Genomic DNA, 25,229 nt, shown 5'->3' on the forward strand with positions numbered 1-25,229 from the left:
GATACAACGAAACGAACGGTGCTAGATTAGGTTAGGTGCTGTAGTGTAAGGCGGAGATATCAAACTTTGATGAACAGCAAGGGAGCAACCGTTGGATTCAACTACCATCTAATCTGAAGGCTTGGAATTTCAGCGCTGTGGTGCTTGGCAGAGACTTCAGATTTTGATGCTCTATGAAGGAGCGACCATCGGATGCTTCTGAGAACTGATCTGATGGCTGAGAACGGAGGCGTTTTTGTGTGTAGAAAATGAGGTTGTGCGCACCATTCTTCGCGGCTTCCTTGCGTGATTTCTCCCGGCTTTTCACTACTTTTCTGCTCTTTTTGCTCCGCAAGTCATCCAGACTTTATTTATCACCTAAAAATGCAAAATTAATTAATAAAAATATTTATTCTTGAAAACAATGAAAATACAGAATATGGGATAAAATGTAGAATTAATGCACAAAAGATGAGTTAAATGCCAACAAAAAGGGATAAATATATACAATATTTGGCACTCATCATGTATACGGAGGTTACACATGCTAATTGGATGTGTAGACGACAGTTACACATGCAAATTGGATGTGTAGGCGTCAGTTACACATGTTGTACATCATCAAATAACAAAATTCATCTTAAAACATGAACTAGAACATCAACATGAACATGAACTTGATAACCCAATATGCATCTGTACTTGTATCAACATGAACTAGAACATCAACTACAATATCTATCAACCTAATTACATGTATTTAGGTTGTAAATAAATAAACCTTAAATTTATACATAAAAATTACATGTATTCAAAGGAACATATTGTTTTGTTCTTTTTTCTTGGATCTGTAATAAAAAAACAAATCAAATTAACAAAAATCGATTGATTCAAAAACAAAAAAAATTGAAACTTAAAAATCAAATTAACTAAAGTGAAATAACATCTTTAGTTAATCATTTTATTCTTTTTTCTTCCTTTCAATGTTCATACAATTTGTACTTGAGAATATTTTGATTGTTAGAATTCAAAACTAACAGCTTCAAATTAAAACATACCTATTTGTTTTTCATCAGACTCTTTCCTCTCGTAATATGCAGTTAGTTTAATCAATTCAAATTAAATCGATTTAGGATTTGAATCTGAAACGGAAATTCTTGTTTTTAACGTTTTTCGATCCGTTGTTCTAGTTTTATGTTTTATCGATTCAGAAGATGATGAATAGTTTTGTATTTATATCCGTATTTGCAATCGATTTCAGCAATTTTTTTTTGATTTTTTCATTTTTTGTTCCGATCTGTTTCTGTGTATGGTGAGAGTGAGATCCGGTTTCTCTCTCTTGAAATGAAAATGAATGTGTCTGTTTGAGAGAAAACCTAGGTTAGATAGTTATATAGTGAAGGTCAATTTGGTAATTTCGATCTCTATTAAAATTTATTTTTAATTAGGGACCTGGTTTTAAAACTCTTTTAATTAGGGGCCTCGTATTATGGGTTATCCATGGGTGGGGCGTTAGCCTAATTTTTCCATCTTATAAAGGTTAAATAGTTTAAATAATTAATCAAAACTTGCAATCTGGTATGGTGGTCAGGATAGATGCAGACGTTCTGGGAGGTCTGAGGTTCGATCCTAGGCAACTCTTCATATTTCTTTTCCATTTTGTCATGGTCAGGATAACAGACGTTCCGGGAGGTCTGAGGTTCTATCCTGGACAACTCTTCATATTTCTTTTCCATTTTTTCACCTTAAACAGTTCAAAGCTCACCAAAAAAAAAGTGAATCTTCACTATTCATTGAAGATTCAATTCAAATGAACAATTGAAGCGAATTAAGAAAATTTAAAGCGAATCGTACGAGTCATCGATTTTCAATACTATGTTGCCTATGGCCTTTTTGACCCTTTGGCATTTCAAATCTATTTCCTCGACCTTGTTAGGTGAGGTGTATAGATCGCGTACGTCGTTTTTCATACCCGATTTTTCCTTTCATGTTCAATTGAGAACTTTCTTATTTAGTCCAGTAAACCCGACCCGGATTAATGGCTAGTCCATGTTTTTCCGCTAGTCCAAAAAAGTTTTGAAAAGAATAAAATTACTCTATTAACCCTAATCCTAACATATAATATTATGTATATTAATACATATGTTACTACATATGTAGTATGTAGTAATAACATATGCAGTATGTAGTATACTAGTAGTAATATGTAGTATACTAGTATTAATATGTAATAACTAGTATACTAGTAGTAATATGTAGTATACTAGTAGTAACTAGTACTAGTAGTAATATGTTATATATTGATATGTAGTAACTAGTATACTAGTAGTAATATATAGTAACTAGTATACTAGTAACAACTAGTATACTAGTAGTAATATGTTATATATTGATATGTAGTATGTTATATATTGATACTACATATTAATATTGATACTACATATTGATATGTAGTATGTTATATATGTAATATGTTATATATTGATACTACATATTAATATTGATACTACATATTATATATGTAATATGTTATATATTGATACTACATATTGATATGTAGTATATTATATATATTGATACTACATATTAATATTGATACTACATATTGATATGTAGTATGTTATATATTGATACTACATATTGATATGTAGTATGTTATATTTTGATACTACATATTATAACATATTACTACTATACTACATATGTTATGGTCAATATTGTTATGTTATGTTATGTATTGATACTACATATCTATGTAGTATGTTATATATTGATATGTAGTATGTTATATATTGATACTACATATTACTACTAGTACTAGTTACTAGTATATAGTATACTACTAGTATGCTAGTATAGTGTATACTAGTATACTACTATACTACTAGTATACTACTATACTAGTTACTACTAGTAAAATAATTACTTAATTTACTAGTAACAAATTAGTAAGATATTTTTTTTACTACTGGTATAGTACATATTAATATGTAGTATCACCGTATTGATATTACTAGTATGTAGCAACATACTACTAGTAATATTTACAGGTGTTGATACTAGTTAGACCCGGAAGGATGTTTTAGGCATTTAGAAAATACATTTTATAATCTCCACGAAGTTTTTGGACTAGGGAGTAAATGTTTTTCACGGGTGGACTAGCCATTAACTGGGTCATGAAAAATTGGAGTAAACAGTAATTCTTACTGTTCAATTTAGCTGATTGTTTATCTTTTATATTTTTCATCTTCGACTGTTATTGAGCTATTGTAAGCTTTTCGGGCGATTTTTCTGCGACGCTAGCGATAGAAGCAATACCGAACTATAGCGTGTGATGGACAGGAAGACCTGGCCAGGGTTCTTCCTGCGCTGCCAACTGCTGGTTCGGAGCTTTGGTTAGCTGGTCTTATTTTCGGCTGCTCTCGCACCAGGATGGGTCCTTTTTCTCTTAATATCTTCATAGTGTGTCTTTAGTTTAATTAAACTTATACGACTAGGCGAGCCAGATGCTTCTTTCTAGAGTTATTGGACCAAATTTTTCGAGATATAAGATTTTTTAACATCGTGAAAATTTTAACTAGTCTTCACTTATGATCTTTTATGGTAACATCTTTCGTTTCACCAATTTTCCAATGAGTCCTTGGTTTAATTAAACTTATCCAGTACTTCATTTCTAGTTTTCTAAAGTTTATTGAGTACCAGTGTACTTCACTTTCTCTTGTATTATAGATCAATGGACATCTTGTGCTTCACTTTTTTATTTGCGAGTGTCTATGCACTCCACTATTTCCTTGTACGAGTTTTGAGTTTTGGTCTAGGGTACCTGTTCTACAGAAATTTCAGGTAGGAGATTATTCCTTTAGAGATGTATAAGTTTTGAATTCTGAAATTTTTAACGGTTTTGTTCGTTAACGTTAATATGTAGTTTAGTAATTAGTAATTAGGATGTTGCGGTTCACAATCCATGTAATCTTTTGTTCTCCAACTGTGACCTAGAATCGTCTTGCATAAGATTTGTCACTTCTGTTAAATATATAAAAATAAATACATGAAAACGATATAAATTTTAACTAATTTATAGAGGAAATTATGTTATTTAGATTCCAATTACGAGACTAGTTATCATACACGAATAGAAATAAAAACGCCTAGTTAACTTTATTAGATTGTAGACGTATTCATATTTAGCCCGGTCATAGATCGACTTGGGGTCCCAAACATTTTACAACCCTGGATAGATATTCAAGTGAATCTATTAATTCTGGAGCACTTTTCGGAGCAAGAATCGGTATAGCTATCCACATCGTTTTCTCCATGGCCTGCAGCAATAATATATCACCAATTCACGCGGTTTGCTTCATTACTTAATTACGCATCTGTTAATCAATTATTTTAGACGAGGATATGTATAATTACATGAGTTTTTTCCGGTGAGTACTCCTGATAAGCACAACCCAAGTTACAGTAATCATAGAGAACATTTTTATTAGTAGTAGTAGTCGGACTATTAACACTTTTATGGGGGCAAGAGTATTTACAAGTAAGGATACAATAAATCAGATTAGTAAGAACCATCTTGTAACAATGACCCAAGCACGTCCTAAAACATCCTAACCTATTAGGTGATGATAATGTTGGTGCTGGTTGATCCGCTGGTGTAGCTAATGAATAAGTCTTCCCTAAGAACACTCCACATACCATTAGAACCACCACCATCACAAAATTAGTATTCATCCTTGTTATATATTAATATGTTTGTTTTTTTTATCTTAAGTTCTTCGAGCGAACGTTCTCTGAGACAAAGCTTTCCTGACTATCTCCCTATATTTAGCTCTTTCTCTAATACTGCAAGACTAATTTATAACCATGATTCAGCTAAACCAAACAATGCATGCTAGTTGAATATCCCGTTCTTTTCCAATATTCGAGAGAATCTCATTAAATATTATTATTATTCTCTCTCATTCTCTTTTAGTTTCATTAATAGCACATTAATGGTAGATAATCATGCAATTGATCTTTCTGACTTATTTTGTACTTTAGTTATGTAGTTGTTGAAAATCAAGGGAGCTTTGAGGTTGTGCACGCCAACACAATTCAGACTCTTACATATGAAAAAGTTATTTATCAGTTTCTAGGCAAAAAAGTCAAAAGTTAATCTTGATATATAGTTTTAGAATAATTTTTTAACACAAAAAAAGTTAACTTTTCGTGAAAAAAAAGTTTGTACTTCTGACTCAGAGCCGGTCCTGCTTTTAAAGCAAAGAAAAAAGCGCTTGAGGCCACAAAATTAAGTGGACCACAAATTTTGAAAAGTCTCTTACCCACTACCTGAATGTTATTATCGGGTATGAAAGATATATGGGCGACAAATGTCCAATCCCAATATCTATGTTTAGGCGCGTCATATAATCTGTCCATGCATATACATCCCTAAGCAACTTTGAAATTTATATATCCCTTGATGCGTTACTTTTTTTCCCTATGAAATACATGTACACGGTATTTGCATTTTTCTTTCCGGACGATTATTCCCACTCGATACAACTTTTAATACTACATATATATCGTTCTCTTAGTAATATCGTTACACTCATAAAAGAAAAGAAATTTTATTTACAAAAATCTCACATTTCTCTACTATTTGGCTATTAAAAGATCTAAGTGGAGGTCTGACCTTACGGTGTTAATGGTGCTGATTTCTTATTTCTTAACTGTTTCCACACTAGTAGCCTACTAAAGTTCTACAAAAAGAAATGATCTTAGATTGTTAATGGTGATTTTTTTCGTGGTCGACATCGTTCATTTTTGTCATCTATATAAAAAAAATCGCCCTATAAGGCCACAAAATTATTTTTGCAATTGAGGCCACCAAAAAACCAGGACCGGACCTGTTCTGACTTATGTGATTGATTCTTCTGGAGATCATTATTATATGTTAATATTTGTCATATTTCTTCTTTTCAATCCAGTTTTTGTTAGAATGTGAGTTTATTGGTCGCACAATAGCTCACTTGGGATAAATACATGTTAATCCCTAATATAAAATTTTATTGTTTAGGTTCTCATTTAGCCAGGGTCTTTTTAATAATTTGATTTGATTAATTTTTGAATAAAAATTTTGATTTTTTTTCCCTTGACATATCTAAAATAATTTCTGACCCTTACTCCTAGTTTAATCTGTTTTCTTGTGTTAATTAATAATTTGGTTAATATTTCTAATTGCCTTATTATTAATTTAAATTTAAATATTTTTAATATCAGTAAAGAATATATCCAATCTAGAAAAAAGATACACTGAAAAAAATATTGTATTTAGAAAAGTATAAAATTTTGTAAGAAAACAATAAAAAAAATCCGTGTAAAAAAATAATTTATTTAAAGTAAGAAATATTAAAATAAGTAAATAATTAACTTAGCTAAATGGAAAATTAAACATCAAATTTTGATTAGGTTAATGAGAAGGATCTGTTGACATGGTTATTCCTATAAAACGAAAAGAATAACGAATTCAAAAATAATATTTTATTCTTTTTAAAGTCCTATACACTCTTATCAGAAACGAGCATAATATGAGACATATTACCGCATTACGCATTACTTCGAAAATCATTCTTTGAAAATTGACAGTCGGAATCAAAATTGGTACACATCCAGGTTTGGTATGTTATAATTAATTAATTTTGTGCTTACAATTTGATAACCAGGACTAATTCACATGTTTTAAGGAACCATTACCAACCTAACATATGGAAAGAATAAGGCTTAACCAAAGGAATAGAAATGCCAAAATGTACACAGTAGAGACTGGGGAAGAAATGCCGCAGAAATCCGCCCCTAACAGCCTACGTAATTCAGGCTCTACAGGATTCGTTATAATTCCAAATTCAGAGTTTGTACCCAATTTCAAAACTAGACAGACTCATATTTCAAATGCACCTGAAAAATCTAAATTCCGGGTTCATTTGGTCTACAAAATGGGTGTGCTAAGATGGTCACAGAATTGCGAACCTACAGTTTCCAGATCTGGTCTACTGGACGTTGAAGGCCAGAAATCCTAAACGATAATTCCAAATGCTAAGCCTTTTTAACTGGGTATAGAGAAGACATATGGGAACATTTTTCGTTAAGAAAGTCTCGCCTCGCCTAAATCCTTAATTATTGGTGTCAGTTTCGCAGACAATAGGGAGCAAGGAAAAAAGGTTCCAGAAAAAAAAGGGTTTTCAACATTTAGTTTAAATATAACAAAGATAATAGTCATTCAGCATAAAATGTATAGCAGAAACTTTTAAGAATGTAAAACACATGTTCAAGTCTCCAACATCAATTTCAGGTTAAACATCCAGGCAAAGTACATAGGAAATAAGCGAGAACAATGCACTCTTTAAACTAGGAAACCTCTATTTGCTTCTTCCTTCGATAAAATCTGCAAAATCGTCAATTGGGGTGAGATGACGGCTCAATAGGCTTACGTTCCCATCCTCAAAGAGATGCGGAAAAATCTCAGAAAAACAATAAGGATTAAATGTAAAGAAACAACAATAGAACATGGAATAGTAAACGGTGTTTTCAACTAATAAAATTCACGATACCAATGAAGTTTTCTACAAATTAATTCATTTATATTTCGATACATTGAGTCCACGGCACGAAAATCTTGGTTCGTACACCCACCTATTATTTTTCGGCATGGACACCCTCCATCGATGATCGGGAAGCTACGTTCCCATGGAGATCATTACCCATATCTCTATATCGGGGATCATTAACCGGCGTAAGATGTAATTATATTCCAACTAACGGAAGACATGAACTCAATAAGATTTTTCATAAAAAAACTTGTTTTATCACTAGAGAGTAAGTTTCATTCCATAATTGAACACAACTTATTTTTAAATCCATAGCCATATCAACACAAATTCATGCATAAGAACAATAAAATATGCACATGGAGTTAATTGTCACTCCATAGAAACCAGCAACACTCATTCTTGATATCAGTAAGGACACAAAATAAGTTGGTCATTCATTAATGTAAAATGGCATGCAAAATAGGTTTGTTAACAATGAACCATACAACTTCGTAGTAAATGGAACTAAGGTTATAAGAAGCATTTTTACAAGGAAAAATTAGGTTAAGGCCCCATCCATGGATAACCCATAATATGAATCCCCTAGTTAAAAGAGTTTTAAAACCAGACCCCTAATTAAAAATAAATTTTAATAGAGAAAATGATCTTAACACAACAAATATCCAAAATGGACAAGTTCTAACACAACAAATATCGAAAATGGACAAGTTCTTGTGACTTTTGTCGAATGTTTCCTATAAATCAATATTATTTGTAAGGAAACATACGATTCAAAAACAAACCATGAATCTTCGATTTACGACTCAATTCTTAAAAATAAAAAACGATTCACGATTTAAAAACCTTGATAGGCAAGAAACGATCTAAGAGATTGAACTCATATCATCAAAGCTCCATATTAGAAGAAGGACTAAAATAAAAGAGACCAAAAATGTGGTCGATCGATCTAAATAACAAATCCAAAAAGTGAAGAAAAAAATGCCAAAAGTTAAAAAAGGACCATAAGCACAGGTAGGTCCAGACCCAAGTCTGCAGAGGACAAAAGACTAGTAAAATGGAAATGACCTGATCCAGGTTGAGAATAGGAAGAAATAGTCAAAGATCAATAAAAGGACCTGAGACACATCTCGATCTAAGAATATAACTCTGATCCATTAAAATTTCAGTCTTAAAAGAACGTAAACATTCAAGAAAGAATCACAAGGATAAAACATCTCTGCACACCAGTCAGAGTGGCCAAAGATGCAACTCGGTCTGAAAGCACGACTCAAACAGATACAAATCCCAGGTCCTAAAACCAAGTAAAAAAGACTGAAAAGGAAAAAAGGGAGAGCATATTAGCCTAGCCCTGAGGTCAAGAAAGGACCCAAAGAATAACTCAATCTGTAAAAAATCGATATAACATGATCTAAAAATCGGAAATAAGACTAAGTCATCATAAGACTGAAGTCAAAAATTCCTGACTTCATAGCGGTCGAAAAATACTTCTGGTCAAGAAACTTGATGAGTTCAGACCAAAAGGAAGTTTGAGTCTAAAAGATTAACTTAAACCTACTATCGGACTCAGACCATACATAGGATCTTAAAATCATAAAGAATGGTCAAAATTCTTAAAGTTTGACTTAATACTAAAAGCATGCTAAGTTAAATACCAAGCTCTGGTAAAATCAAGCCATGAAAAATCTGAAGCCTAGTTAGCAATTCGGCGAATAATATGCGAATTATTCTGTATCCATATTTTACCCGTACTGATCGCGAAGATCTAAAAATCGGAATAAGATTAAGTCATCATAAGACTGAAGTCAAAAATTCCTAACTTAATAGCAGTCGAAAAATAATCCTGGTCAAAAAACTTGATGAGTTTTGACTAAAAGGAAGTTTGAATCTAAAAGATTAACTTAAACCTACTATCCGACTCAGACCATACATAAGATCTTAAAATCATAATACCAAGCTATGAAAAATCTGAAACCTAGTTGGTAATTCGACGAATAATACGCGAATTATTCTGTATCTTTATATCTTGACCACTATTCCACGAGCTGATCTTTTGACTAATAATTTTTATATCTTGTATATAACCTATCTAAACCATAAAATTCATACATTTATCAATAAACTCTTCTTAAAATGTTATTTTTTCTCTGAATAGCCTATACATATACAAGAATTAGGATTTTAAAATTACAAATACTTATTAATTTGATTATATATATATATGAGCCGAACTTTCAGTCCCGTATTCAAATATCTAAAACGAATTATACTCGTACTTATGCCGTTCCGAACTAACCCCGAATTAAAAATGGTTGGCAGAATAGTGGACCGAATTGATATTCCGTCAAAAAGAATAATACACATACGTATACCGTTCCGTACGTTTCCCGTACACCGAATTGCTAACTAGGATCTGAAGCTTCAAAGAAAGCTCAATCAGATCCATTAGGTCGTTCAGATCATGGTTTCCAGAAGGATTACTGCTAATAAAATTCAAGAGCTGGGCTAAAATCTTTTCCAAAAAATTCAGAATCTAGGCTAAAATTAAAATTATGTTGATGAACTTTTTTCAAAAATGGACCAACCGTTCTACCTAATTTTTAATTAAAATTGGTTAAACTAATAATCTATTTCCTATTTTGAAAACACCGTCATAACAAAAATAGCGTTCTACCATATGAGCTACAACCCCCTTGATCGCCTGCACTGTATTATATTCAATTAAACTAATTAACGTAACAAAATAAGATTACAACTTTTATTCGAGATCCGTGGAGTAATTAATGACATCCTCTAAAGATACAACCAAAGAATGACTAAATGACATGGTGGAGTATGATGTGGACACGTACACCCTTACAATTTGATCTTTGTGACTAGAGAGAGACTAGCAAAAAGAAAGTTGTTTCCATAGTAAGTCGATAATCAGTTGAAGATGGGTATGAAAAGTGTGAAATTAATTGTTGTGTTACAGAACGTTCGAGAAAAGTGGCCGACCCACCTTCACCGACTGACAAGGATAATCCATTCTTATGGATTAAGTCGAACTGTATAGACTCTCTAGTCAATGCCACGGACGTTAAATATGTGGCAAACACATATTCTTTACTGTGTACGCACGGCGGTGTAACTTGGGCTATAAATAGCCTCCTCAGCTGGTGTAAAATGTAACGAAAGTGTTAAGAAAATAGGAAATGAATACTTCGTATCTTTATGCATCTCTCACCCTTCAAGTAAGTTCTGATGCAAACGTTTGTTAGCTATCCATGTTTAGTTGGTAGCTTGGTATATTTGAGCACTTGATACGAATTCTCTTTTTCCGTTGATGATCATGGGCCGACAAAATACAACACGTTATCAGCACGAATTGTTTGATAGCTGCGGTGTATTCTTTTGATCGATTAGAAGAGATGTAGCGGGACATATATAATCGATGGAGATTATTATTTTTTCTTCCCTAATTCTTTATGTTTTATGTTTATTCAATATGATCTTAACTTTGTGCTTACCTATATTGTTTTTGGTGTGTTCAGGATACCACAACGGATTAAAATTTCGATTTGTACGGTTAAATTGAACTTTATCCTAATTAAGGCGCATATATATATCAACATGATAAATATTTTTAATTTGTAATTGTTGGTAAGCATGGGATGGTGAGTATTGTAACTCCGTGAATTTTGTTAATTTTCTTTGTCATTTTATTATGGTACTAACGGTTTTAATACCGGTAAAGCGAGAAATTATCGCATCCCTAAAGGATAGCGTAAATTTTATTTTCTCAGCTTTGATAATCTCCATAAACTTTGAAATAGTTCCACCAGAAGATGGAACATCGTGTGGCATAATATGGATGCAAAATGTGTGCTCCGCTAGCATGTTGGTCCCAGAAGTGACCCGTTACAAAAGTGCTAGCCGTTCCTATCGGCGGTCCCTGAAGTGACCAACTAGAAAACTTTGCCATAAACAGTTTGTCCATATGCGCACTTGTGAACTAATATTTCGTTGAGACTGAAGGTGACGAAGTTGGAGATTTGTTGATATTGTATTAGTACCATTTTTTTTTGATGTTTATCCTTTGTTTTAAGTTTATTTATTTTCTTTGCTTATTTTTGTAAGTAATGGATTCCAGAAGCAATCCATGAGATGTTGTCGACTCTACAAGCAGTCCAACATACATTTTGTGCATTCCTATAATAATCCAAAAATTATGGGTTCCAACAGTAATCCACAAAATAGACTCCAGAAGTGGTTTATCGAAATAGTTGGATTCCAGGAATCAGCCACGAATTTTTGGGTTCCCGAAGTAGCCGATGGTTACGTAATGATTTTGTTAATGACTTATTAATATCTGTCTCTCGTCTATCTGTGATGACGGATATGGATTCCTCAAATAATCTATCCATTTTAAATAGACGATAAAGATATCTGTCTCAGAAACCGGAACAATAAAAACGATTTCTCGAACCACTAATAATTTTACAACCTTGAAGAGGTTTGATTTTTGGAAATGTAAAACATCATTTCAGTTTCGAATAATATGATAGACGGCTTCAGAAGAGCGTGTATCATTTTGGTGGTATAACAGTCATCATTATTGACGCCTTATATTATTCCGGATTCCAGAAGAATCCGTTGAGTCTTGAAAATATTTGGCATTACCACCTCGAAACAACAAAAGAGCATTTACAGAGTACTTGTTGCTTCATTTGTTTTTGTGCTAGAAGCACGTTATAGAGAAGCTTAAGACTAGCCCTCTTTTATTGGTGTTCCAAACGGGAATCGAACGGCCGATTCTCACGTCATCATTAGCCAAAAGTTTAATGATCTTGAATTTCTTCGGCATGGTAAGTTTGGACACCCAAGTTCTACCAAGATGAGTAAGGAAACAAAACAAAATGCTCATGGACATCCTTTACAGAACCTAAAGTTTCTATTGGATAGGGATGTAAATTGTGTTGTTGGTCCCTGAGACAATTAGTTGTTAAATTGCATTTACATTAACATTGTGGTAACCCATCGCTGATTTTTTTTTTTTGCCGAATCATATTATTTTTATTAAAAAATAAGCGAGGCTAAAGTTTTACAAAGTCAAATGACAAAATTAAACACAGAATTACAAAGCCCAAACAAATTGTCCCAAGATAAAACTAGACAAACCTATAATAGACAGTATCAGGCATTTCTATGCGCCTTAAGAACAGAGGTATTCCGGTATGTATAATTCTATCTCCTGCATTCAGTTTTGCTCCTCTTTTGGCTAGGGAATCAGCAGAAAAGTTAATCTCACGATAACAATGTTCAAAAATGATTTCTTCCATTTGCCTTGTAGCATTCATCCATCTTGTTTTAAGAAACCAAGGAACTCTTGCAGTGCTGAACTCATTAATAACTGACTTGGAATCAGATCTTATGATTATCTTGGTGGATCTTAGCAGAATAGCCCATTCAACAGCACAAAAAATAGCAAAGCTTTCATCTATATAATTGGTTGTAATGCCTAGCCCACCTGAAAGTGTTCCAACAGTGCTGCAATGTTCATCCCTGGCAATGATTCCAAATCCTGCATTTCCCGGATTTCCAAAAGTAGATCCATCATAACAAAAAAGCAGATATACTTGTTTTGGAGAGTTCCAATAACACTCCTTGATGCAGCTGAATTTGTAAAATCTAACACCCATCTTGAAGAGATCAATAATCTGCTGACCATAAGACTGTTCCCATCTGGAACCTTTCATTCTGCAGCCACCCTCATGGATTAATTGCCAAATTCTGTACTTGAAGTTGTTTAAATTAGGTTCCACCTCTTCAAATAGTTTCTTATTTTTTTGAAACCAAAGTTCTTTCATGATTGCACAAGCTGCAGTCATCCAAATTTCCTTAATTAAAGGGCTATTCTTCTGAGGAGCTTTACAAATATCTTCAAAATATGTTGGCTTAGGAAAATTAAAGATAGAACAAATCCAAGACCAAATTTTCACACTAAAATTGCAATTCCAAAGAGTATGGTACATGCTGTCTTGCTTTACCTTGCATATACAACATCTGGATACCATTTCAAACCCATTGTTTATCATTATTTCATCATCAATATAAATTTTTTGTTGTAGTTTCCATACGTTGCTGGCTATGCTTGGATGTAGTTTCCACCTGTTGTTGAATCACCAACATTAATCCCTAGAAAGGATTAAAGGTGGCATATGCAAGACTTATTCACCCTGCAGTATGGACAATTATTTCAATACTTTATTGTAATAATAGACGCATCTTCTAGATGGTCTCTTGTTTATATTGGCACGTAATGTTGGATTTTTCGAACCATTTGTGTAAATTATATGGTTGCCTATCCATCTTGAACTTCCTAAGTAGGTCTATTTACTTTGGTGGTAAATTGATATGCTTTTGATTCTTTGCCTTCAGTTGGTGTTATATCGAGCATATAGTTAGCACATGCGCGCATTCGACATGGTCTAGTTGAGTTATTTGGTTAAGTATCTTTAGTTTATTGCTCGACCAACTATTTACCATCAATTATGTCTTGCGAAGCAACCTTACAATTTACGTGTTTGGTCCATAGCGTCACCTAGATATATATGTTGGTTTTGATTCATTAGACATTTAAAACCATGTGCTAATAATGTCTTATTGAAGATGAGACTTTATTCCCACCATTAGGGGGAGGAAGTAAGCTGTCAAAAAGGAACAACGTGAAATGTCTCATCTCTTGTCGATCCTGCAGCTGTTTTCGGGTACTTTTTGTGTAGTTAAATTAAAAACCAAAAACTATCACGAGCAAAATTGCCTTTGAAAATCAGGCAATTATGGAACCAGAAGTTTCCATAAATGAGATAATAATGTTTCCGCTATGAACAGGAAAAATAAAATGCCACTAGAAGTTGGCATGACAACCCGCCACCAGAAGTTTGGCAAGAATAGGGTTGATAACCTTTTAAGGTTCTCCCATTTTAATCAGGGGGAGAAATGTCACCACAAGAAGTTGGTGAGAATTATGTTGATAACCTAAAAAGGTTCTCCCGCCTTAACCAGGGGGGGAAGACTGCCGTCTGAAGATGGTACGTATAATGTCGATAAATTTATGGGTTTTCCCTTGAAGTCATCTAGATGACCGACATCACCTAAAGGTTGCACTAAGAGATGTCGACAGTCAAATAGTTTATCTGATTGAGTTTTTATCCTGATCAAACAAAGCCCGGCTTCCACTAGAATTGGCGTGAAGCATCTCATTTGTTTTCTCACACCAAGATATTGGATGTAATTGAGGTGTTAGAGATTACTTATGAGTAAAACAAATAACTGCAGTAGCTTCGGGAAAATCTTGTTCGTCACTTGCTTGAGGATGCAGACACAAGAAGTTGTCACAGCAGGTTAAATCATGCATCTCGCTATGACCAAGTTGTGTGTTAAGACACGCTTGAGGCCTGAATGAATGCCTCATATATGCCTCATAAATAAAATCCAATCACTTTTATAATATGTAGTGCTCTTGAAGAGAGACTACAGATAGTTCTCGTGGAGACTATCAGAATATGATCCACATTCTCTAAGTTTGAAACTCCTTATAGAAGATGAGGAGATGATAATACCCCTGAAGTGGCGCTGGTACCAGTATGTGAAACTTTGGTTGATTGTGCATGCACTAGAGAAATGTGTGAAATCTATGTTTGTCCATTATTTGCAATAGTGGTTGTGTACCCCTCTGCAGAGGAACATCGACATTGTGATTGGTAGGCATATAATTTGATCCCCTCAAACTAAGGTAGAGGATGGAATCTCTCGAGAAAGCGCAAAAGTCGGATCCGACTCACACCGTCAAATTGTGAGGCCTGAATGTTACAGTTTGGCGTTGGAGATAAAGCACAGAGAGAGTAGTAGTATCGCTTAAAGCGCGACTGAGGGTTTCCTGCTGAACCCCAGGATTGGTTCTGTAAAACTAAAGGTATTCCTCTAATATTGATGCACTTTAGCATGGTAGTTCTTGAAGGACTCTTATTGCATCTTGCTATGACTTATGATTAGTGATTATATGTGAATCTTTGAAGAATTCGATTTTCTGAATCAGGCAGCCACCTGACTTTGTGAATTACGTCAGTCTTGAAATTTAGTCATAATCACCATCTTGAAGAGGAGAAATTTATGAACAATCCTTTGTGTATTTTATGTTCTTGATATAAGGTTAAAATCCGGATGAAATGATGATATCATTTTTGGCTTTTAAAAGAGCCCTTGGTAGCGCTAAAATCCACGCTTAAACTGAATTTTGAGATCTCACTGAAATTGAAATATTTGCTCGACCTAAAGTTCGAGGACATGCTAGCATACTCGTAATGCTTATCATTCTTCTAAATTAACACCATTAGTTTGGATCCCGTAGAGTGGAAAGGTGACCCATTTGTTACGTTTGTGGAAATAATACTTTATGGTCCAGAAGTACCATTTACGGATTTAATGCATGCATTATCCTGTTTTTCTAACTTTTGTTTTGCAGGTTACACTTTTAGAGGCTGAAATTAATTCTACGATATTTATGAGCTTACAAAAGGCCTTTCATTATTATGCCTGAAGATAAAGCGGAAAAATGGATTTGGTGTGCAATGGTGGAGGACCTAAATGCGATGTATACATTGCTAATGCTGCACTCGATCCTCCATAAACTGCAAAATGGTAAAGCAGTTTTCTGAAGTCTAGATAATATTTGCACCACCAATCGCTTTAAGAAGACATGCTTCAGGGGGGAGTAAACTTGTAGAATCATAGGCTGGACTTAAACGCGTTGTACTTTTTTTCCTTCACTAAGATTTTTGTCCCGATGGATTTTCCTTGTCAAGGTTTTAACGAGGCAGCATATACGTGTGAAGCACAGTTATTGCACGACGTCTGTTGCACTCTTTTCCTTTGGTCTGGTTTTGTCCCATGTGGTTTTCCAGAAGAGGTTTTTAATGAGGCAACATTTGCATCGACGTCGACATTATTTTGAATTTTAGGTGCTCAAGTTTTGTCCCAAGTGGTTTTCCTGACGCAGGCGTGTAGATTTTGTCCCAAGTGGTTTTCCTAATGCAAATTTAATAGAGGAAGTATTTTTTAGCGTTCAGGTTTTGTCCCAAGTGGTTTTCCTGACGCAGTTTTGTCAAAGAAAATATTCTGTGGCGGCGACCACCCTCATTCTAAGCTCAGGTTTTTTCCAAACGGTTTTCCTGACACAGCTTTAGCGAAAGAGAAAATTCGTGGCAGCGGCCAACCTCATTTTGAGCAGAGGCTTTTCCCAAGTGACTTTCCTGGTGCAGTTTCAAAAAGGGAAAAAATACGAGATAAACATCATCACTTTAAAGCTATCAGTATTGTACTCTTTCCTTCATCCAATTTTTGGCCAAACCAGATTTTCTGACAAGACTTTAACGAGGCAACATTTTGATACGGTGGATCATCCACGAGGGAGTGTTACAGAACGTTCGAGAAAAGTGGCTGACCTACCTTCACCGACCCACCTTCACCGACTGACAAGGTTCGAGAAAAGTGGCCGACCCACCTACACCGACCCACCTACACCGACCCACCTTCACCGACTGACAAGGATAATCCACTCTTATGGATTAAGTCGAGCTGCATAGACTCTCTAGTCAATGCCACGTACGTTAAATATGTGGAAAACACATATTCTTTACTGTGTGCGCACGGCGGTGTAACTTGGGCTATAAATAGCCTCCTCAGCTAGTGTAAAATGTAACGAAAGTGTTAAGAAAATAGGAAATGAATACTCGTCCTTCCCTTCGTATCTTTATGCATCTCTCACTCTTCAAGTTTTGATGCAAACGTTTGTTAGCTATCCATGTTTAGTTGGTAACTTGATATATTTGAGCACTTGATACGAATTCTCTTTTTCGGTTAATGATCATGGGCCGAAAAAATACAACATGTTGCAATGTTCTTGTTGTTGGTGGGAACCTCTTGTGAAGGAGTACTACTCAACCAAATTCCTTCGTAAAATGTTATAATGCTTGTACGACAGATTGTTGTTTGGGTGCACCTAGTACATGCGTAGTCTAATGTGCCCTTGCGTGTGTGGGAGGTTGTGCTCTTGCGTTTAAGTTGTCATCTCCTTCAAATGTCAATACTCTACCACTATTCCATAACTATCGCAAACTTGGATGTGCTTCTTAGTTCTTATAACTACTTCAATATCAGCACTCCAAAAGACCCTCGTATGTGCAAATATACACTCTCTATAAGTTCTCCAAATATTATATAATTTTTTTTAATCGTTCAAAAAGGATAGATTAATAGGCGCACAAGCCGTGTACGGGCGAATATAACAAGAGCGAATACCCACAAGAGTAGCAACAAAACAAAAAAGGAGCTAAAGTACAGCAACAACCCACAAAACAAACCATTGCCTTTTGGCAAAAGGAAAAGACCAATGCCTGTTGACAATGAGCAAACTCGTCAATATCTTCTACAATTAAATAATCATGAATTTTTGCAAGATCTCTGAGCATTTCTTCACAATTAGTCTTTAGAGGTGGAAATTCTAAACCCCATAAAGAACTATGCTTCATAAGTTTATCTCCCGACACTTTGTTAGGAACTTTAGTTTTAGGAAGCTTTTTCTTTTTTGAACTTGCAAGAGTACCATTTGGGAACATACCTGTACTTTTGTATTTGATGTTCAATTTCATACCAATTCCAGTAATTGACTTGCACGAAGACAGCTTTGTGATGCTAGCTTTTGAATCTTCTGAAACTAATGTGGAAGGGCCTACCTCTTCTTCTTCTACGAATTCATGAAACCTGTTATGGATTTCAAAACTTGGGGGAATGGCGGGATCGATAGATGATGTATTTGCACTTTCCACTTTCTTTTTGCTGGTGCCTTTCTTTCTTTTATAAGAAACCCATTCACCAAGAACCTTTTCTTGTTCTGTTACCTCTTCGTCTTCTTCTCCATTCTTATCAAAATCAGTAACCAAAATCTTTTCTCCTTACAACATCAAACTATCATCCAAATGTGTGGAAACCAATCCTACTTCAAAGCTCCCATTTAGTTCCTCTGACCCATTCACAAGTTTTGTGCCATTAGGAGCGATCGTTTCCCTTGTTTCAGCTCCAACATCAGCGACCATATTGATCTTCTCAAGTAACGAAAGCGGTGCATTATCCTTCTCCATTGTTACTTCCTTCGTGGATAAGATCTTAGCAACTCCTGGATGATGTTTTTTCTTTGTTGTCCAATGAGCTCTAATCTTCATCCCTTTGGTACTGCATTTGTTGTTGGAGTGCCCAAAGGAAAGGCAGAGACTACACTTTGGAGGTTTCCATTGATACTCCATAGGAAGATTCATGATGAAAGCACCATCAATCCACAAAGGAATATGACCTGGATAAGTACAATCGAAACTGATTTCAACCAATACTCTAGCATAGGTAAGCCTAGACTTTTTGAGAGTACATTCATCCATTAACAAGGGCTTACCAATGAAACTAGCAATTGGACTTAACCCCACTTTGTTCCACATATGAATATGAACATTATAAATCAAAGTCCAAACAGGAATGGTCTTCATCTCTGTAATTTAGTTTTCAAGCAAAGGGGTCCATGGTCTAACCACAAACAGTTTTCCTGAAATATAGAAAGATCCAATATCTAGAGCAATAGTTCTATCTTCCATATTCAAGAATTCAAAGAAGAAAGCATTGCTGCCATGTATAGTAATTTTACCTCTGCTTTCTTCTTCCAAGTATCGGCAATTGCAGATTCAACTTCCGAGAAAGATAGTCTATTTCCAATGAAATAGCCAACAATCAAGTTCTCACAGTCTTTAGTTACCTCTTTTAGTATTTCAGAAGAGATTGAGACCACCTCCTTGCCTTCAATCAAAGTAGAAGGTGATAATCTAATGAGCAATCTTCACTGATCGTCTTTGGAAGAAGAACAGAAGACCAATTCATCTCTTTGTTACCTCCATTAGAACCCAATTTTCCAGACCCAGGGTTTGAGTTCTTGCCTCCATTTGCACCGTAAGAATCATTTAGTTGTGGGAAATCAAATAATTTCAACCTTGTTTCCACATCAGTTGATGATCCTTGATCCCTATTTTTCTGAGAAGGATTTGAATCAGCCTGAGATGCATCCGTCATATCGAAGAAAAGAGCAAGATGAAAACCTAGAAAAATCGCCAAGAAAATCTCTGCCACGTCATCATAGCGTTTCTCTCTTCCTGATTTCCTAATATTATTTAATTTGTTAGCAAATGTTCTTGTATGCTTAATTTCAATTTCAATTTTAAATTTTAAATTTTAAATTTTGATCATATCATATTTCTAAATTCATATTCCTGTAAGATTCATTTTACTATCATATCATATTAATTTTAATGGGAAACTGGCTTGTAGGTGGAGAGGAAGTAGAAGATGTCTGATTCCTGCTCATATAAACTAATTTGAATTATGATTAAAAAAAAACTTTGGATTTATTTTGATTTTGATCTTGTTTGTTTTTAGCTGACTCGGCATCTGGATCTGAGTCAACACCTGACTTGGGCCGTGTCAGCAGTCAGATCGGTTGTTTTGCATTTTGAGTCAGATCTAACTCGACCTTCTGACTCGGACCCTTTTGAGTCAGGTAATAAAATATCCCTGACTCACGGGACCAAACCACTGTGACTCATGTTTTTTGAGTCAGATGAGTTAGATCTGACTCAAAACAAACACATCGAGTTATATCCAGATGAGTCAGGTGATTTCACTCATTTCCATATGACTCAGATCCAGACGACTAAGAGGAGTCAGATCCAGACGACTAAGAGGAGTCAGGAGTAAACAAACATGGTGTTTGAGTAAGAAAAAAAAATGAAGTTTAATTACTAGTAAAAATTTAAGATTTATTTAATTTTTCATTTTAACTTAAATTTTTTAGATTATCGTTAGTAAATGTGTGGACCACATTTAAGAAAAAAGTCAATTAAAATTAGGGCTGCACAAGACCCGCCCATGATACCCAAACCCACCCGTACCCGCTAAATCCGTGGGTTTTTAATCCATACCTGCCTGTTGTGGGTGCGGGGTTGGTTATGAAAAAAAAAACCCGCTGTCTGTGGGTGCGAGGTTGGTTTAAGCTAATACCCGCCCATACCCGCCCAAAAAACCCGCAGATTATATATCATTAGATAAAACTAATCCTAGTTGTCCATTATGAAACCCTAATACTAGTAGATAGGATAACTGATAACCCTCATTCACTTTCTACACTCTTCTCTTTGTTCGGCCTCTCCTCTTCTTCCTCCTCAGTTCTTCTTCTTCACCTATGAACGACAATTACCAGAAATCTTCACCAGAAATCGACAACAACAACTTCGAATCTTCACCAGAAATCGACAACAATCGAAAAATCAACAGATTCAACACTTAATCTTCATCTGTGAACTTCCTAGATATGAATATTTGGGGGGTTTTGTTTTTTTTTTCTCACTTAATCAAGGAGAATAGAAGTTACTCTAAATACTTGAATATAAAGCGGGTTTAAACCCGTTTAAACCCATACCCGCCCAACCCGTAGCGGACGGGTAACAAAACCCGTCCGCTGTTTGTGGGTGCGGGGTTGGTTATGAAAAAAGAAACCCGCAGTCTGTGGGTGCGAGGTTGGTTTTAGCTTATACCCGCCCATACCCGCACATGTGCAGCCCTAATTAAAATCCAATATAATTGTAGTTGCCGGGAAAGCATATTCACTCTTCCCTTGAGTAAAAATGACTCTTTCCCCAATAGTTTACAATATTAGGGCATTTATTGAACAGTGCCGAAAGAAGGAATAAGTAAAACAAAAAAAAATCAACTTCCATGACTTGATCAGATCCATTCCTTCCATCTCTGGAGAATACTATTTCTACTTGAGCTGTTCATAATGTCAGTCCACTAAATTCATAAGAAAGATCACCTGGTTGTGTTGATAATCAAACATAAATTACTTGTAAACTATAACAAGACTACGACAACTCCCGCGTTGGGCAGTCTGAAACATTCCAAAATTTAGAAGTATATAGTATATAACAGAAACGAAAACCACAAAAGTAAGAAATAAATCAACTCAAGAGAAGAATTAAAACTAGATAAAGAAGGGATAAAATGGATAAAGCGCTTATCGTTTTTCTAGCTTTATTTGGTGTAATTGTGATAGGAGCAGTTGTAGCTATTGTATGTTGTTGTCGTTGCGCGAAGGAAAAACCCACTACTACTCCTACTACTAATACAGATGGAGGGATGATTGTGATGGTGGGTGCAGGTGCCACAGTTGTAGCTGCTTCTGGTTGTGGTGGGGGTTGCGGTGGGTGTGGCGGTTGCGGTGGGTGAGCTTGAAGGATTCTGATGGTGTGGTTATAAATAGAAGATTAAATGAATGAAAAATATTAATTAAGATTTGTAAATTATCCGTACATACTTTGCTTAAAGTTTTGTTCAAAAATTAGCTGTAATTTAAGATACTCCATCACATCTGTCTGTTTGTAATGGATGAAATTTGTGATTTTACGTTCAAAGAAAGATAAAGGAAGTACATTATGTTTGTTATGTATTTTTCTAGTAGTTGCACCAATTTGCTTATGTTTATGGATTGAATTAGTAACACCATCGGTTGTTTTTTTTTTCTTTTTTCTTTTCAAGGACGGCTTGATATAATTGGCGCTCGTCCTTCACTAAGTCCTACCGGCAGTGGAGCTAAGTTGGCTGATAGGGAGAATACACATGTACAGAGATATATGATTACAAGTAATCAGAAGAGGGATCGAACACGATATATATAGATAGTAACTGCTTGATGCTAAGTGTCATACATCAGTTTTACTACTTTTGAATTTCCTCCCCCCTTCATTTAATTTAGTTTGTTTTCAGTTTAGGTTCAACTCATGACTTGTAGTATATATATAAGATGCATGATATATGAAGCTAATCATTCATCATAGTGGTCTAACTGAGATATATACAAGCGTCGCTGATTCACCAATGGCGGGAACTGGATGTTCAGGTAATGAATAATCTTCTCTAATCCGATTTGTTCGTCTAATGTTTAGTTAAAGGACCATTTGTTGTCTGACATGATAATACACACAGGAAAACAAGAATGGCCAGAGCTACTAGGAGCAAAACCAGACATTGCCAAGGAGACAATAGAGAGGGAAAACTCTTTGGTTAGAGCAAGGCTTATCGAGCAGGGAACATATAGAATTCTTGATTTTAATTGCAATCGAGTTTGGGTATGGACGTCACCAAAGGATCAGTCCGGACCAGATGGTGTTGTCGTCGTTGAAATCCCAAAAGTTGGCTAGCTAAGAAGCCATGTACATTTACGATCGATTGGTGTAATTAAGAACTAGCTAGTATAATAAAATCAATCGAAAAATAAATGAGCTGGTATCAAATCGGGAATTTGTGTCCAGAATCTTAGTTAGATACTCGTCCTTGAAGTCTTGAACGATTCGTTTTTTTCTTCTATAGTATGCGACAGGGGACCACGCTTGCAGTGCCATGGCCTCCCTAAAATTTCCAAAACCTACTGCGCGGTATCATTTTCTTTTATGGCATGTTTTGTTGGCCGGGACGGAATCAACTTTCCGGGCCTGGAACACCGATTCAATTTCCATGTTTTGAAATATTGGAACTTTTTTCGTTTATACTCTCCTTAATTGTTAATCTTTTAGTTACTCTAAATAACTATGTATCTCTGACTAATGCATATTTTCATTTTGGTAAGTATAGTATACATGGAGATTCAATATTCGAACCCTAATGTATGTACACCTTTCATCATCCACCACGTGTACAGAAAGAGACACGTGGAAGGCATGCAAAACGAAATATCAAAACATGATAGCAAACATCTCATCAGAAGATGCCACCGGTCAGCAGATCTGACGGTCAGGGACAGAGGATCACAGAGGTATGATGGTTCAGAGGAGCACCAGATAATACCCCTTGGGTGTTATCACACCCAATCCCGAGGAAGATCCCAGATCAACGACCGAGAGGAAGTTTGGCTGACACAGATGTGACCAGACAAAGAGACACTTGTCTGACACGAGCAGACATCCATCTACCCGCATTAAGTACCAAAGAGATATACACGTGTCAATCAGCGTGTGGAAGAGGCGAGGTTAATCCTTCGTATTCAAGCTCAGACCGCGGCATATGCCGAAGACCTCTGCGTAATAGGCACGTTCCAACCCTTCGTATTACAACGGCGCCTCATAAATGGGACCCACGTTCCAACCCTATAAATACCCCTCTCCACTAAGAGAAAAGGGGTCGACCAATTGAGAGAAATTATAGGAGAATATAGGAGAGAGAAATAGGAAGAGTAAGTAATTCCCCTACTTCCGCAGACCTATGTATACTCTAAAGTCATTCGACTATCTTTGTAACCATTCAACACATAGTGAAACACCAACCACGTGGATGTAGGCCTTAGTGCCGAACCACGTAAATCTGTCTTATTTACATTTCAGCACCTTACATTCAGCGTTAAAATTCATATGCTTTACATTTATACTTGCTTCTTGGTTTATTCCTTTATACGAACATTATTTATGATAATATTCGACTAGACAATGACAAGCCCGAAGGCTTCGAGTCGATGAATCGATATAATCATCCCCGTTACGCATACGACGTACAATTCTAGAATTAGGATGTGTGCGAATATTGTTTGTGAACACGTGGATGGCTTCGTGATTTATGTCTTCACAATCTGGCGCTAGAAACAGGGACTTTGTCCCGGTAAAAGATTTATCTTATCCTGTGATTTCACCTTAAACGCGCATTATGGTTATGCCCTTTTATGGGTTCAGCGTGCTTTCAAAACCTTTTTTATTCTGGGTTCATGGTTTTCATTTTCACAAACACCATTTCAAAGCAGACAAACCCACGGCTATCTATCACAGATTTGCGCGTAAGGCATTTTCCTTTTAAAACTAAGACTTAATAATCCATATTCATGAGTTCACACGACGGATCTGCCTTTTCAAGAGTTTTCTTTTTCAAAAGTAGTCTGAAAACAAGATCCATGATTGTTTATTAGAGGATTTGTATTGCAAAAACTAGACCGATGAAGTCTTTCCATTTCTCTTTTATTAAGGCCCTTGGGCAGCTCATTTCCTTCTATTCCAATAATCTTGCGGATACAAATGGCACTAACCCGATCCTCGTGGATATCTTTGGTTCTCTTTATTTATTCCCCTATGCAGAAAAAGATTAAAAATGGAAAAGATACTAGAGGCAGGAAAAACCAAAGCCTCATCAAAGGAGACACCGAGGATTACCCCGGTCATGACCCGAAGCAAGCATAAAGGAGACAAAGCTAAAACAGTTACTCAGAGGCAGGATGTCGCGGAAATCACCTCACCTATGAACACTAATCAATTGCAGTCGCGGCTCTCAAAGCAGCAGCCACGAAGACTGTTGCGGCCCTCCAGGCTATAGAAGTTAACAAGACTTTGGTTTCAAACCAAATCCATCAACAAAAAGAAGGGGTGGCAGAATCTATGACACATCAGCCCGCACATCCACCAATCTTCGGAATGCCGTCAACCAACGGTCAGAATCAAACCATACCAGTGGTTTTAGTACCGCGGTTGGAAGCTCAACCGAGGGGACCAAAATTGG

The 25,229-nt window shown here is 35.6% G+C and overlaps 1 long non-coding RNA gene across 1 annotated transcript; it reads left to right on the forward strand.

Annotated features, from left to right (window-relative positions):
* Nucleotides 1–21,917: 21,917 nt before the first annotated feature.
* Nucleotides 21,918–23,120, forward strand: LOC113301483. Its single transcript, XR_003336344.1, has 2 exons — nucleotides 21,918–22,596; nucleotides 22,683–23,120. It is a non-coding gene; the product is annotated as an uncharacterized LOC113301483 (long non-coding RNA).
* The last annotated feature ends 2,109 nt before the right edge of the window (nucleotides 23,121–25,229 follow it).

The sequence above is a fragment of the Papaver somniferum genome, chromosome 8, assembly GCF_003573695.1.
Source record: "Papaver somniferum cultivar HN1 chromosome 8, ASM357369v1, whole genome shotgun sequence".
Lineage (NCBI taxonomy): Eukaryota > Viridiplantae > Streptophyta > Magnoliopsida > Ranunculales > Papaveraceae > Papaver > Papaver somniferum.